This window comes from Colius striatus, chromosome 5 (assembly GCF_028858725.1).
Source record: "Colius striatus isolate bColStr4 chromosome 5, bColStr4.1.hap1, whole genome shotgun sequence".
In the NCBI taxonomy this organism is placed as follows: Eukaryota; Metazoa; Chordata; class Aves; order Coliiformes; family Coliidae; genus Colius; species Colius striatus.
The window spans coordinates 35295203-35307979 of record NC_084763.1 but is presented as its reverse complement, the minus strand read 5'-3'; the positions used below and the strand labels follow the sequence as shown (position 1 = coordinate 35307979).

At 38.3% G+C, this 12777-nt stretch overlaps 1 protein-coding gene across 10 annotated transcripts in view; it reads left to right on the top strand.

Moving 5' to 3' along the window:
* CDK14 (cyclin dependent kinase 14) overlaps nt 1–12777 on the top strand; it is a 440472-nt gene that overhangs the window by 256755 nt on the left and 170940 nt on the right. The window contains exon 15 of one of the 10 annotated variants that reach the window (XM_061996202.1): nt 10620–10815. The exons of 7 other annotated variants lie outside the window; for them this stretch is intronic. The gene's annotated coding sequence lies outside the window, so the exon portion shown is untranslated. Of the gene's footprint in view, nt 1–1908; nt 1989–5047; nt 5083–10619; nt 10816–12777 lie in introns of those variants that run through there. 2 more of the 10 variants (XM_061996207.1, XM_061996205.1) reach the window with 2 other exon arrangements.

The window sequence follows — 12777 nt, the reverse complement described above, 5'->3', positions numbered from 1 at the left end:
ATCACAATTTTCTGCAGCTCTCTATCTCTCCCATCGTTCCTTTTCTTCATATGTTTCCAGGAAGGAGGAAAAGAAAGAAAGAAAGAAAAGTTTTTTTTAAAAAAAAAAAAGAGGGGAGACTACTGTGAAAAAATAAAAAGTTTAAAAGAAAATCAGATTGAATGCTTCACTTGTTGGCTTTTAGCACAATTACTGTACTGCAGGAAGTATGCAGGGAATAGTTAATTATGACTAAATGAGCTCCTTTTCGGGTTAATGGCAGGCCCCAGCATACAACTATCAGTGCTGTAAAAGATAGAATTGGAACGCTGGTCTCCCTGTCAGCCTGTAGGATGGTCTGCCCAAGTAAAGTAGACAGTGAAATGATTGCTGGGTCAGAGTAGCCTCTGCAAGGGAAACGCGTATAGAATTTGCATATTTCTGCAAAGGGGATTTAATCCAAAGAAAGGAGGAGTTTTGAGTATTGTCAGCTAAGGCTTTGTTCAGGGTGAAAAACAGAAGGAAATCTGATGAAGGGGCCTTTCTGAAGCCTTTGCTCACAGACTGGAAGTTGTTCTCGTTAAGTTGTATACTTTGGAATTGTTTGCACACTATTGTGTGTTTGAAGATCTTCTAAACTGAAAGACTCAAAGTATTCCTCTTTGCTAATACAAAAGCAGGGAATTTTTGTGGTGAAAATGACTTAGACTGCAAAACTGAACAAGTTCTTTTCATTATCTGCACAAAATTCCATAAATGCTCTTTTTTTTTTTTTTTTTCCTGATGTAGACAAAGTTCCCTGACACTTCTTAGATGAAGTCACGTCTCACGAAATGTTTTCAGACTAGGAGAAAAAGAAAAGAATTATGTTCTCAAAGTGGAAGGAGCAGAAAAATCAAATACTTTTCAGGCTTAGGGCAGTTAAATTCTTGCTGCTTCCTCTAAAACAATTCTTTGTTAGAGAGATAAACAGTTTCCTGCTAAATAAAGACAGTGTTTTAGAATTTATTTGGGGTAAAGGATTGTGCTTCTACTAAGATCTCTTCTGTACTTCTCAATTTTTTTTCCTCACCTGAGAGATGGTACAGAAGCCCCAAACTAAATTTGTAGATAATCTCTAGCAGATCCAGTCTATTCCTTAGAACTCTTCCAGATAAAATGAGTGATTTGTGTTTCAAAACCAAAAGCTATTTAAAAGTGTTTGCAGGCAAATTAGTCCTCCTGGGAATGACTATACCACCTTCTGGGGTTTTCACATACAAGAAAATATATCACCTCAGGGATATGATTATTATTTAGAGACCAAATACACCATCTAATATATATAGTGTTTGAAATAGATGGGTTTTGCATTTTGTTGCTGTCATTTTAGTGTGGTTGCCATAGTCACAATAAAGATATCATTACTTGTGGAAGTATTTTACATAATATTATAAAATTTGTTCTATAAATACATGTACACAGACTTAGGTCATTTTCTCATTAGCTTTGTAGCTAATAGTCATTGTAGAACAACACAGGTTTCCCTGTCATGCTTTATGAGTGTAAGGGTCAGCAAATTTCTTGCTTACACATAGCTTGGATTTTCTGTAATAAAAATGAGTACTATTTTTAAGGCTTGGTCAAATTGTGGGAAAGAAGATGAAGCAATTTCTAAGATAATGAGGAATACGTGGTTTACTATATCTATATGAATATACTTGTGTTCATTCTGCAGTTGTTTAATAATTATAAATAAGGAAAACATTACAATCCTCATTAATAAATTTCTGCTCAAAAAAAAAATTTGTCTCTCAGTTGTACAAGCTATGACTTGTTTGGGGTTTTTTTTTACCCTCAGATGTTTTCAGTTCAGTTTTAGTTCAACTAAATCATTAAATACTTAACCATCCTTCTTTGCCCCTACATGGCTGTTATAAAACATCTCAGAAACACCAGTCAGAGGCAAATCTGCAAGGGATGGGCTATAGGACACCTGGACACCACTGCTCTTCAGAACATTGATGAAACTTAAAAATCAAGTGTCAGAAAGGTGAGGTGGTTGATGGAAAATATACTCTATCCAGTTACTTGCTGAGGATTATCTGCCATCTGGATTTAAGAAAAGCCTGAATGAATTTCAGTTTCTCCCTTTCTCTTCAGCCCTAGAGAATACTGGAAGTGGACATCACATTTTGGCCAAAGCGGGAAGCATCAACTGGCACTCAATATGCAATTCACACCTTCTCTTATTAGTTTAATTTATTCTTTAAATTGTTTACATTTTTCCAACTGATGTGAATAGTAGAAAACAAGGTATGATGTATTACAAAGGTTATTTACCAAATGGTATTTTTGGTTAGGAACCATAGCAGTGCTATTCATAAAGTAATTTTCAACTGCTTACAGAAACAACCAGCTGGAATCCAACCTGGATCTAACAGACTATCCTATTCACAGTTAATTTATATTAACTCCTAAGTTTTTATTGCTTCATCAGAAAATGCTAACATCATCATATAGTTCTTACCTCTTCAAGGAAAAAACTCCTTTGACTTTCTCACATGCTGATCATCTTTATGCCTTCTTCAGTAGTTATAAAGAACTCATGCTCCAAAACACAGTGTTGGATGCACCAATGGTAGTTGGTAAAGGATAGACCACAATAGTAATAAACATGTCATTTAAACCTTACAGAAAAAACGAATGTGGTTTGTTCAAACATCCCATCTAAAGAGTAGCTAATGATAGTATTTTAGTAACACAAAGAGAGAGATCTTCAAATATTCTCATTCCTGGGCTGTATTCCCCCTGAAGGCAGCAGGAGTAGCACATACAGATCCAGAGTGTTCACACCTCAAATAACATCTAATTATGGAGTTGAATATTTGTGAAAAATAGGAACCAGGCTCACTCCAACAGTTACAGTCTATGTGTAGTGGTAATGTTTTAACTTTTCACCTCTTTTGTTTCATGGTAAGGGTGCAATCTCCAATTAGAAATTACTCTTTGTTAGCAGCAGTCAAAGATGCCTTGTCCCGGTTTGCATTTTTCCTGTGAGAAGCATGTCAGAATTTAGGGGAACAAAATATACTCCTTTGTTGGCTAGCTTGTCAAGCACCGCACTGTGTTCATTTTCCCACCAGGAAGATCAGGCCGCTGGGGGTCCGCTCTGTTTTCCAAAATTATCCCTACTGTCTGTCCATACTGTCTGACATTGAAACAGTTGTCTGTGTCACTGCTTTCAATGCTTTTTAAATGGCTCGCTTTCCATGAAATACATGAAGTATATAGGCAATGGAGGGGGAGCGGGGGGGGGAAGTAAAAGGAACTGTACTTTTTCCTATGTAAAGAGGTATTTGGTTTCCTTTTCTAAAGGAAACTCAGTTTTGTTTGAAATATATTTATAAGCTGACTCAGGAAAAAACAGGAGTTGATCTGGAAGAATGGATAAGTCACTGCTTACATATTCTATTTCTGAAACCTTGTTTTAAAATAAGGGTAATAAACTCATTAAACACATACTAGTTCAGTAGCTGATGAGAAATAGTAAGTTTTCTTTTTTCACTTATATATCAGTTTAATATATTTTGATCTGAGGTATGTATAAAGCCTAAAGAAATTGATACTGTGCTGAGCCCTCAGTACTCTCCAGATAATTGAGCTAATTAAATCTTTACCAACATTAACACAACTCCAGCATTCCTTGGACAGTGGTTAATAATTGCATGAACATGGCAAGCTTAAACCTAACAGATGAAAATAGAGTCCTGTGGAATGAGTATTGAGTTTATTCTGTATTCATCTTTTGATAAGATTTCATTAAAACTGCCTCTCTCCATTGTGGTGAAAATGAATGTGCTTATTTTCTTAGTGAAAGACAAATTATTCACTTTAGCCATGGTTCAATAATCAAAGCCTTTGCAAAGTTTTGAGTTATATTGTAGCTGTGGAGATATAATTGCTGCAATTCTCTATGAAGACTTTATCTTTTTATTACATTTTCTTTCTTTTTTTTACAATTTATTTAGAAAGAAAGTTAGAGCATCCATTTTCTGATTCACTATTTTAATGTGTTTTAAGCACATGTAAACATTTTTGTAAACAGAGAGTGAGCTCTTTAAAATAAAATTGAAAATATTTTTAAAAAATAACTGGAATGTAAAAATTCTTTTAAAAAACCAAGATCTGTAATCTAGTCTTTTAGAGTAACACACAAAGTAAAATTTAAGCATAAATAAAAAGTTTTCCTTATGAACTGTTTGAATATTAATAAAGGAGTAGTCACTCTTTTTTATGACAGAAACGGTAGGTCATTTGTGGTGACTGACCATGCTCATACAGTGGCTAATTTCTGACTTCGCAAAAATTGTTGACAGAAGTGGTGCGAGCTCATAACATTAGAAGATTTAACTTTGTAAAGTTGCTAGAGCTACCTGCCTGTGTGTATGAAGTACAAACTGCAGCACCAGTGATACAATGGAGAAATGAAATCTTTGGAAATAATGTGAAATTTTGAGCAAGGACAATGGGATAAAACTGAAATTTAAAGAGTTTGTGACCAGGTGTGTGTGCCTGCAGACTAGTGTCACGTGTTGCCATGGACTTGCCTTTTCACTTGAAAAGCAGTGAGCTGTGGATTTGGGCTTTAAGTATGAGATCCTCTTGCAAACACTTGTGCTTTCATGGAGATATGACATAGCAGGTGGGAAATGAATCAATGTACATTTCAGAAGAAGTTTACCACACTCCTTTCATACAGTTTGTCAGACCACTTAGTTGGGCCACCAAAAGGTCATCAAAAGAATCGGATGATTTTATTTGTATTCTGGTTGCTCATTCTGGAGAGTTGATCCATATTTTGGAATGATGTCCTGGCAGAATCTTGTTTTCTTGTCAGACTTCTGTTTTCCTGTTTATGAAATATTAATTTCACTTTCTGTGATTTCTCATAAGTGATTACGATGTTGTTCTTTCTTGGGCTCATGTTGTCATGACGGGATTCCTAGCTGGCACAGCAATTCTGATTTAAGGAAGGAAAAAGCATTTTCTTTGGGTTCTTTGCTTTCATGAGTTCTTTCTCTTACAGTGAATTTCACTGGTTAATAAACAGTTTAGGACTGCAAGTCAAATCATGTGCCAAAGGAGAAAATAATCCTAGCAGGGAGTCTCTTGAACCATGGAGTTGGACTTAACTGGTAGGTCTTCCTCCTTTTGAGTGATAGTCAGTAGCATGCTTGGTGCTTTTCAAATTGATCCAGAAATATTTCGAGTGCCTGGCCAAAGGAGCATCCGCTGGGAAGCTGTGTTCAGGTGTACAGAAACGTACTACCCATGCTTTTTGTGATGAAGCAATAGCATCTGTGTCCCAACTAACCTCCATAAAGATTTTCTAAGTGCAGCCATTTATTTAGGCTTTGCACTGAAGTCAAGATTTGCTCTCTTCTGTTCCTTGAGGTATGGGTATGTACTAGAGTTTGGAAAAGCAGTAACACTGTGTTAGCCTTGCCTCGAGTGCGTGCATATGGTCATGCTTATTCTAATGGTGAGAGTTCTAGTCTACCTGCTGGCAGAGCAGCAAAGTCATTAGAAATCCCACCAAAATATGTTAAATTAGGTCATTCCCTTTCAGTTTTTTTCTAAATAGAGATTTTTTTATTTTGTGACATTTATTTTTATTTAGCATAAAGAAAACAGTCATAGCAGAACTGTTATTTTATCTGAGCTCCTTTCTGTTACATTTTTTCTTGAAGCATTGGAGATCTGTTATGCTAGGAAAGAGATTTCTGAATTATTTTAAGGGCTTTGACATAGTTTTGCTTGAATTTCACTCTTTTAAAAGTTCTGTATGTTTATTCCGTGTAGAAATTTGCCAGCATTTACTACAATTATACTGTGGTTCCACAGTCATTGGGATGGGCTCTATGCACTCCTGTTTTCCCAGCAGTACAAATCTGATCTGGATTAAGAATCAACACATGATCTCATTTATGGAGAGTACTGTGGCTCTATGCTGATTGCTGAGGAGCCAGAATAAAGCCTGGTAGTTCAAGATTAACCCATCAGATTTTTTTACTCAAAATTGAAACAACCAAGTTAGATTGTACCAGGTCAGTATGTTTTCACTCTAGTCATAGGAGCTTTAAAGATGGATTTGGGGCCTCATCACACATATTTCTGTCAATCAGATTTTCCTGAAGTCTTAATAAAAATAAAACTCTTCTAATATTTGGTTGAATTTAAAAAAAAAAAAAGAATCATTTACTTTTAAATTATGATAATAATCTTGAATCAAATAGGAAATCCTGGTGTCTTAGAAATAAGAAAGGATTTCTGTCTGGAGTTGCTGAAAAAAACCTGCTTGCTCAAGAGATCACAATCTAATCTGAGTGAATTGAAATATTTGAAAATATCTTCTTTAAATGTAAAAAGATTGTTCCACATTGACTATTAATTAATGTGGGTTAATACTCATTAGCATTTTTGAATATGAGCTGTACTGCACTCTTAAGAGCTTTGCATATCATCCCTACTGATGTCTTAATTTAGTGAGATTCTTAACCACTTGGCTAATACCAGACGTACACCAAAATGTGTGTAAATGTGTTTATTAAGGAGTTTCCCAGCCCTCCCTCAGTAGACATTAGGTAAAGTGTGCCTTCTAAGGTGTAGAAGGACAGACTGAACTATCATGAGTTTTGACTACGTTAATTAATTTTGAAGTTTTGAAGTAGTTACATGACTACTATTAACTGGTGTGCAACCACAACATTTGCATGGTAATAATTTGTCATCTACGCCATCAACTACTATTTGATCCAATTCAATCTCATATTTTCCTTTCTTTATAGTTACTGTGGTATGATGATCAGTCCTTGTATTCACTGTCAGCTTTGTTATTTGTTCTTCTTAGGAAGTTTTTAATTATTTGAAGAGTGTTACTGGTCACATGCTAGAAGTAGAGAAAAAGGTTTTGACATTGCAGCATTTAAAAATTTCCCACATTTTTGCCTCTAGAACATTTAGATTTTCTTTATGAAAGTGTTCTCTGTTATATAAAAGTAATCTCATTATTTTACATTTATCTTTAGATGTAGCTTCCCTAACTCTGAACAAGGCTAAATTCAGTTATGCTAAGTACCATGCAATAGTACATGAAATAATAATCTTTCATACAAAGCTTTCAGGCCATGTGTTCAACTTTTCAGGTTACTACACACCTCTATAAAATTGGCTTTTATTCAAATAACTCACTGGCCTTTCTATTTAGAATTTGCTCTTACCTGTTCAATGATACTTAAATGCTCATGATCATATTAATTTGTAGATGGGAGTCTTGAGTAATTATTGACTTGCTATATCTTATAAGAAATTCTAGGTACCATATGCAGACAGTTAGGAAAATAGCATGCAAATAAAGAGAATATTGCTTTAGGAGAAATGTTTATTAATGCACAATTGCAGACAGCCCCATGAATGCATATTATTAATAGAATTCACATTATTATGAACTAAGACCAGACAGAAGTAAATAACATTTTTTTACCTTTCTTAACGCTAATCATTTGAACAGTGAGACAAAAATATAACCAAATTAAGCACTTTTTGGGAGCTAGAAGATATTGTTTCTAAGTCTGGAATGTAAGGACCTTATTCACTTTATCATCTCCTTCAATGAAAAGAGTCAAGGCCCAAACCTCTATGCCGCTGCAAAGATGAACTGTAAGTTCAGGTAGCTGAGGTGAAAAATTCGGCCCATTTCTTGAGAACACTGTCAGAAATATCCTTATATCTGTAGAAGAAAGGGTAGTCCAGACTGTTTTAAATGCTCTGTAAAACAGACAGTATTCACTGTTAAAACTAGATTGGACTTGATCCTCCGAACTGGGAAAGAGTGAACGAGGCCATTTTAGAAAGATTCAAGAACTAGAAACCAGTAACAAAGGAAGATGTGTACCAAGCTCGAGTAAAAACAGAATAAACAAGCATACCTCTGATTACCTCATTATAAAGGGTCAAGATTAGAAAGATATCCACTCCATTGCCTGTAATCTTTATTATTAGAGATATTCCAGTCTTTGCCTCTAAGTATATCTGATAGGCAGCTGACTGGTAAGATAATCCTAAAAACCTTTGAAATGCAAGAAGCTTCAGGTAAGTGTGAGGTTTTAACCCCAGAATGCTTAGTATGCAGACTGAGGAGTAACCTTGCCAGTTACGCACAAAGCATGGCTGGAAAAGAAAAAAAAACCAAAACCCCAAACAAGTAAAAAACAATCCCGTTAAATGAAGATGCGTTAATGCATGGGTAGTTCAAAATTATCTGGCATGTGGAAACTAACATGATACTATGCAGTCATCTCTGATTACCGTCATTCATCACAAAGGGGCAGAAACTACTAGAGATAAGCAAATATAATGACAGGAAACAAGCACAAAAAGGAAAATTTCCTCATGATAAACTCTGATGCAGAGTAGTCTTTACCAAAGGAATAGGACAAAGTAGTCTCTCAAATTCAGAAGCAGAGAAGACATGTATCCAACTGTGGTGGTTTTAGCCCTGGCTGGGTGCAAGACGCCCACCTTGTCATTCTATCGCTTCCTCTCCTAAACTGGACAGGGGAGAGAGAAAGATATTGAGAGGTTCATGAGTCGAGATAGTGACAGAAAGATCACTCAGCAATCAGTGTCATGGGCAAAACAGACTCAGCTTGGGGAGAAAAGGTGTGATTAATTAATGAACAATCAGAACAGAGCATGGAAAATTAGAAATAAAACCAAATCTTAAAATGCCTCCCTCCACCTCTCCTTCTTTTTGAGACTCTCCCTCCTCCATATCTCCAGCAGCACAGGGGATGGGGGATGGCAGTTATGGTCAGTTCATTACAGATGGACTTTGCCACTGCTTCTTCTCAGGGGGAGGGACTCCTCACACTTCCCAATGCTAGAGTGTAGGATCACTCCCATGGGAGAAAATCCCTCACACACTGCTCCGGCATGGGTCCTTTCCCAGCCCCTGTTCACACACTGCCCCAGTGTGTGTCATCCACGGGTAGAGGAGTCCTTCAGAAACAGACTGTTTCAACATGGATCCCTCACAGGATCACAAGTCCTGACAACAAACCTGCTCTGGTGTGGGCTCCTCTCTCCACAGATTCCCAGGTTCTGCCAGGAACTTGCTCCAGCGTGGGCCTCCTTCAGGCATCCCCTTGCTCTGAAGCAAGGTCGTCCACAGGCTATGAGTGAATCTCTGCTTCCTGGTAGACCTCCATGGACTGCAGTGGTAGAGCCTGCCTCACCATGGGCTGCACCACAGTTTGCAGGGGAATCTCTCTTCCAGGGCCTGGGCTTCTCTTCCCCTTCCTTCTCCATTGACCTTGGTGTCTGTGGAGATGTTTTCACATTCTCACTCCCTGTTGCTGCTGCAGTTTAGCAACTGTGCAGCAACATCTTCCCCTTCTCCAATATGTTAATCACAGAGGCTTTACCTCAATCACTAATTGGCTCGGCCTTGGTCAGCAGCAGGTCCATCTTAGCTGGTGTTGGCCTTGTCAGATGCAATGGAATCTTCAGGCAGATCTTTGTTTAAGGAAGCCATCCCTGTAGCCCCCTGCTACCAAAACCTGGCACAGGCAAAACCACTACACTTGCATACTGTGGAGGGTGCTTGACAGAGGACTTCTTAAAATACAAGGTTAAATAGTTTACTGTCACAATAGCTATTATCACTAACTTACTGTACAGGTTTGTCTGAGTGATTGGCATTAAATGGCTTCAAAACATTGTTTCTCTGAGTGTAGATAAACTATGTTCTTGAACACATCTTGAATTTTTTCACTAATTTTTCACTGGTCCTCAAGCCAAGAGCAGATACCCCCCCATCACCCACCAAATCTGCCAATAACATGTTCTTAATAGAAGGGGAATCCAGAAGTGGGAGTTAAACCTTTCCATGGTCCTTTGGGTTTTATACAGTCTTTCATCATCCCAAGGAAATCAAGGACTCTTAAGCGAAGAATCAAATCTCAAAGCACTACACGAGTAAATGACACCTCTTTTGCACTCTAGGGATCTTTTCATCATAGTTCTGTGTTTCAAGGGATTTCACAACCTTTACTTGAGGGAAACAAATATTCAAATCCCAGCTAGACCAGAATAGAGGAAATATGCCATGTTCAATTACCACTGGAGTTATTGGCCTGTGAGATTTTTTTCATTTGTATCCTGTCTTTTTCATGAAGTTCTTCATAAGCTTTTCCTGGAACGTGCAAGCTCAGAAAGGGAGTAGCCACTTTGAAACTAGTCAGAAGAAAGGATCTGCTTGAAGTCTCAAAGAATGCTGGAGTCATGAGCTGCACATTTCAAATAAAGTCTAAAATTGATGTGTTTTTAAGTCTTCATTCCTACGAATTTTCTGGGTGCAAAAATGCATCTGCATGTACAGATATATTTATGTAAATACTTTTTTAAGACAGTGAATTTGCAAGAAAGATTTCTCTATTTTTTTTATTACTTTGGATTAGAGGAAATCTATGAGAAACATAGTTTACCATTTGGTGTTGAATGTCATTCACCCTCAAAGAAGAGGAGACAATTTATTACCCATTTAAAAAACAACGAAGTAAGCAGAAAAAACTTTCAAAAATATTTTATATTTACAGAAATGCTACAAGAGAAATGGTGGGTCCCTTGATATGTAACAGCTGAGAATGGTGATGATGGTGGCCAAAGATCAAACTAGTCAGTACAGACTGTATTTTCCATGGTTCCTCTGTTGTTTGGAGCTGGTGCAGTGTAACAGTTTTTCACTTACTGTGGCATGGACTGTGGATTTTCTGGCTATTTGTACCTCCCTGTAATCTACTATGTGGATAGCTTTGACATTTTCAGGTAAGTAGTATTCTAGAATCTGTGTAGCTTTGGGCGCTTCTGACATATTTGATCTATTTCTTTGTCCCTACAGATGGACAGGTGGGAATGTACTTAGCTTCCATGCTGATTAGCTGTTTTGCTAAACTTATCCCGAGTCTCTAGCACTTTTGAGATGCCCTGTCTACAAGATGTTGCAGCCAACCATAGTGTATTATGTCCTTGTTTCTGGATATTTGTATATCCTATTTAGGGAAGTTGATGAGGTCTTCTACAGGCAGCTGGGAGCAGCCTCAAAATCACAGGCCCTGGTTCTCATGGGGAATTTCAACTACCCAAACACCTGTTGGAAGACCTACAAGGCTAGCCACTTACATTCCAGGAGGTTCCTTCAGTGAATCAATGATAACTTCTTCATGCAAATGGTAGGTGTGCCAACTAGGCTAGTAGTACTACTGGATTTTGTACTCATGAGCAAGTAGGGTCTGATTGAAGTGGTAAAGGCTGAGGGCAGCTTTGGTTGCAGTGACTATGAGATAGTGGAGTTCAGGATCTTGTGTGATAGAAACAGAATACCAGGCAGGATCACAAGCCTGAACTTTTACAGGCCCCCAGCTTTGGTCTTTTCAAACAATTACTAGAGGACATCTCATGGGACAGAGTCTTGGAGGATAAAGGGGCCCAAGATAGTTGATCTCTGTTCAAAGATCAGGCTCTGGTTCAGAGCATCCCAGCCAGGATGAAGAAAGGGTGCCAGGAGACCTGCATGATTAAACAGGGAACTGTTGGGCAAACTCAAGTGGAAGGAAGGGATGGCCACTTGGGATGAATATAAGACCATTGTCAGAGGATGTAGGGAGGCAAATAGGAAAGGTAAAGCCTCATTGGAGTTGCACCTTGCAAGGGAATTCAAGGACAACAAGAAGGGCTACTTCAAATACATTGCAGATAAAACTAATGCTAGAGGCAATGTAGGCCCACTGTTGAATGAGGTCAGTGCCCTGGTGACAGAGGGTAGTTACTGAATGCCTTCTTTGCCTCTGTCTATACTGCTGGAGAATGTCCTCGGGAGCCCCAGACTCCAGAGGAAGTCAGGTTAAAGAATTAGTTTTGTTTGGCGATAAGGACTGGGTTAAAGATCAGTTGGCAATCTGGATTTACATAAATCCATCTGTCCCAGTGGGATGCACCTGTGGGTGCTGAGAGAGCTGGTGGAAGCCATTGCTCCATCATTGTCAGTAAGTCATGGAGAACAAGAGAGGTACCTGAGGACTGGAAGAGAGCAAATGTCACTCCAGTCTTCAGAAAGGGTAAGAAGGAAGAGCTGGGTAACTACAAACTGATCAGCCTTACCTTCATCCCTGGAAAGGTGATGGAACAACTTATCTTGGGTGCTGCCTCCAGGCATTTAAAGCACAAGAGGGTCATTAGGAGCAGCCAACATGGCTTTAGCAAGGGGAAGTCATATTTGACCAACCTGATAGCCTTTTATGAAGATGTAACCAGGTGGATAGATGGTGGTAGTGCAGTGGATGTGGTTTATCTTGATTTCATTAAAGCATTTGACACCATTTCCCACAGCATCCTGGCAGCACCACTGAGTGTGGGCTGGATGATCAAGGTAGTGAGGTGCATTGTTAACTGGTTGAAGGAAAAGAGGCAGAGAGTGGTGATCAATGAGCAGTGTCTAGTTGGAGGCCTGGATCTAGTGAGTCCCTCAGGGGTGAGTGCTAGGACCAGTATTGTTCAATATATTCATTAATGGCCTTGATGAAGGAACAGAGGGCACTGTCAGAAAGTTTGCTGGTGATCCTAAACTAAGGAGAGTGGCTGACACACCAGAAGGCTGTGCTGCCATTCAATGAGACCTGGACAGAGTGAGAGTTGGATGGGGATAAATCCAATAAAATTCATCAGGGCAAGCATAGAGCCTTGTATCTGGGAAAGAAT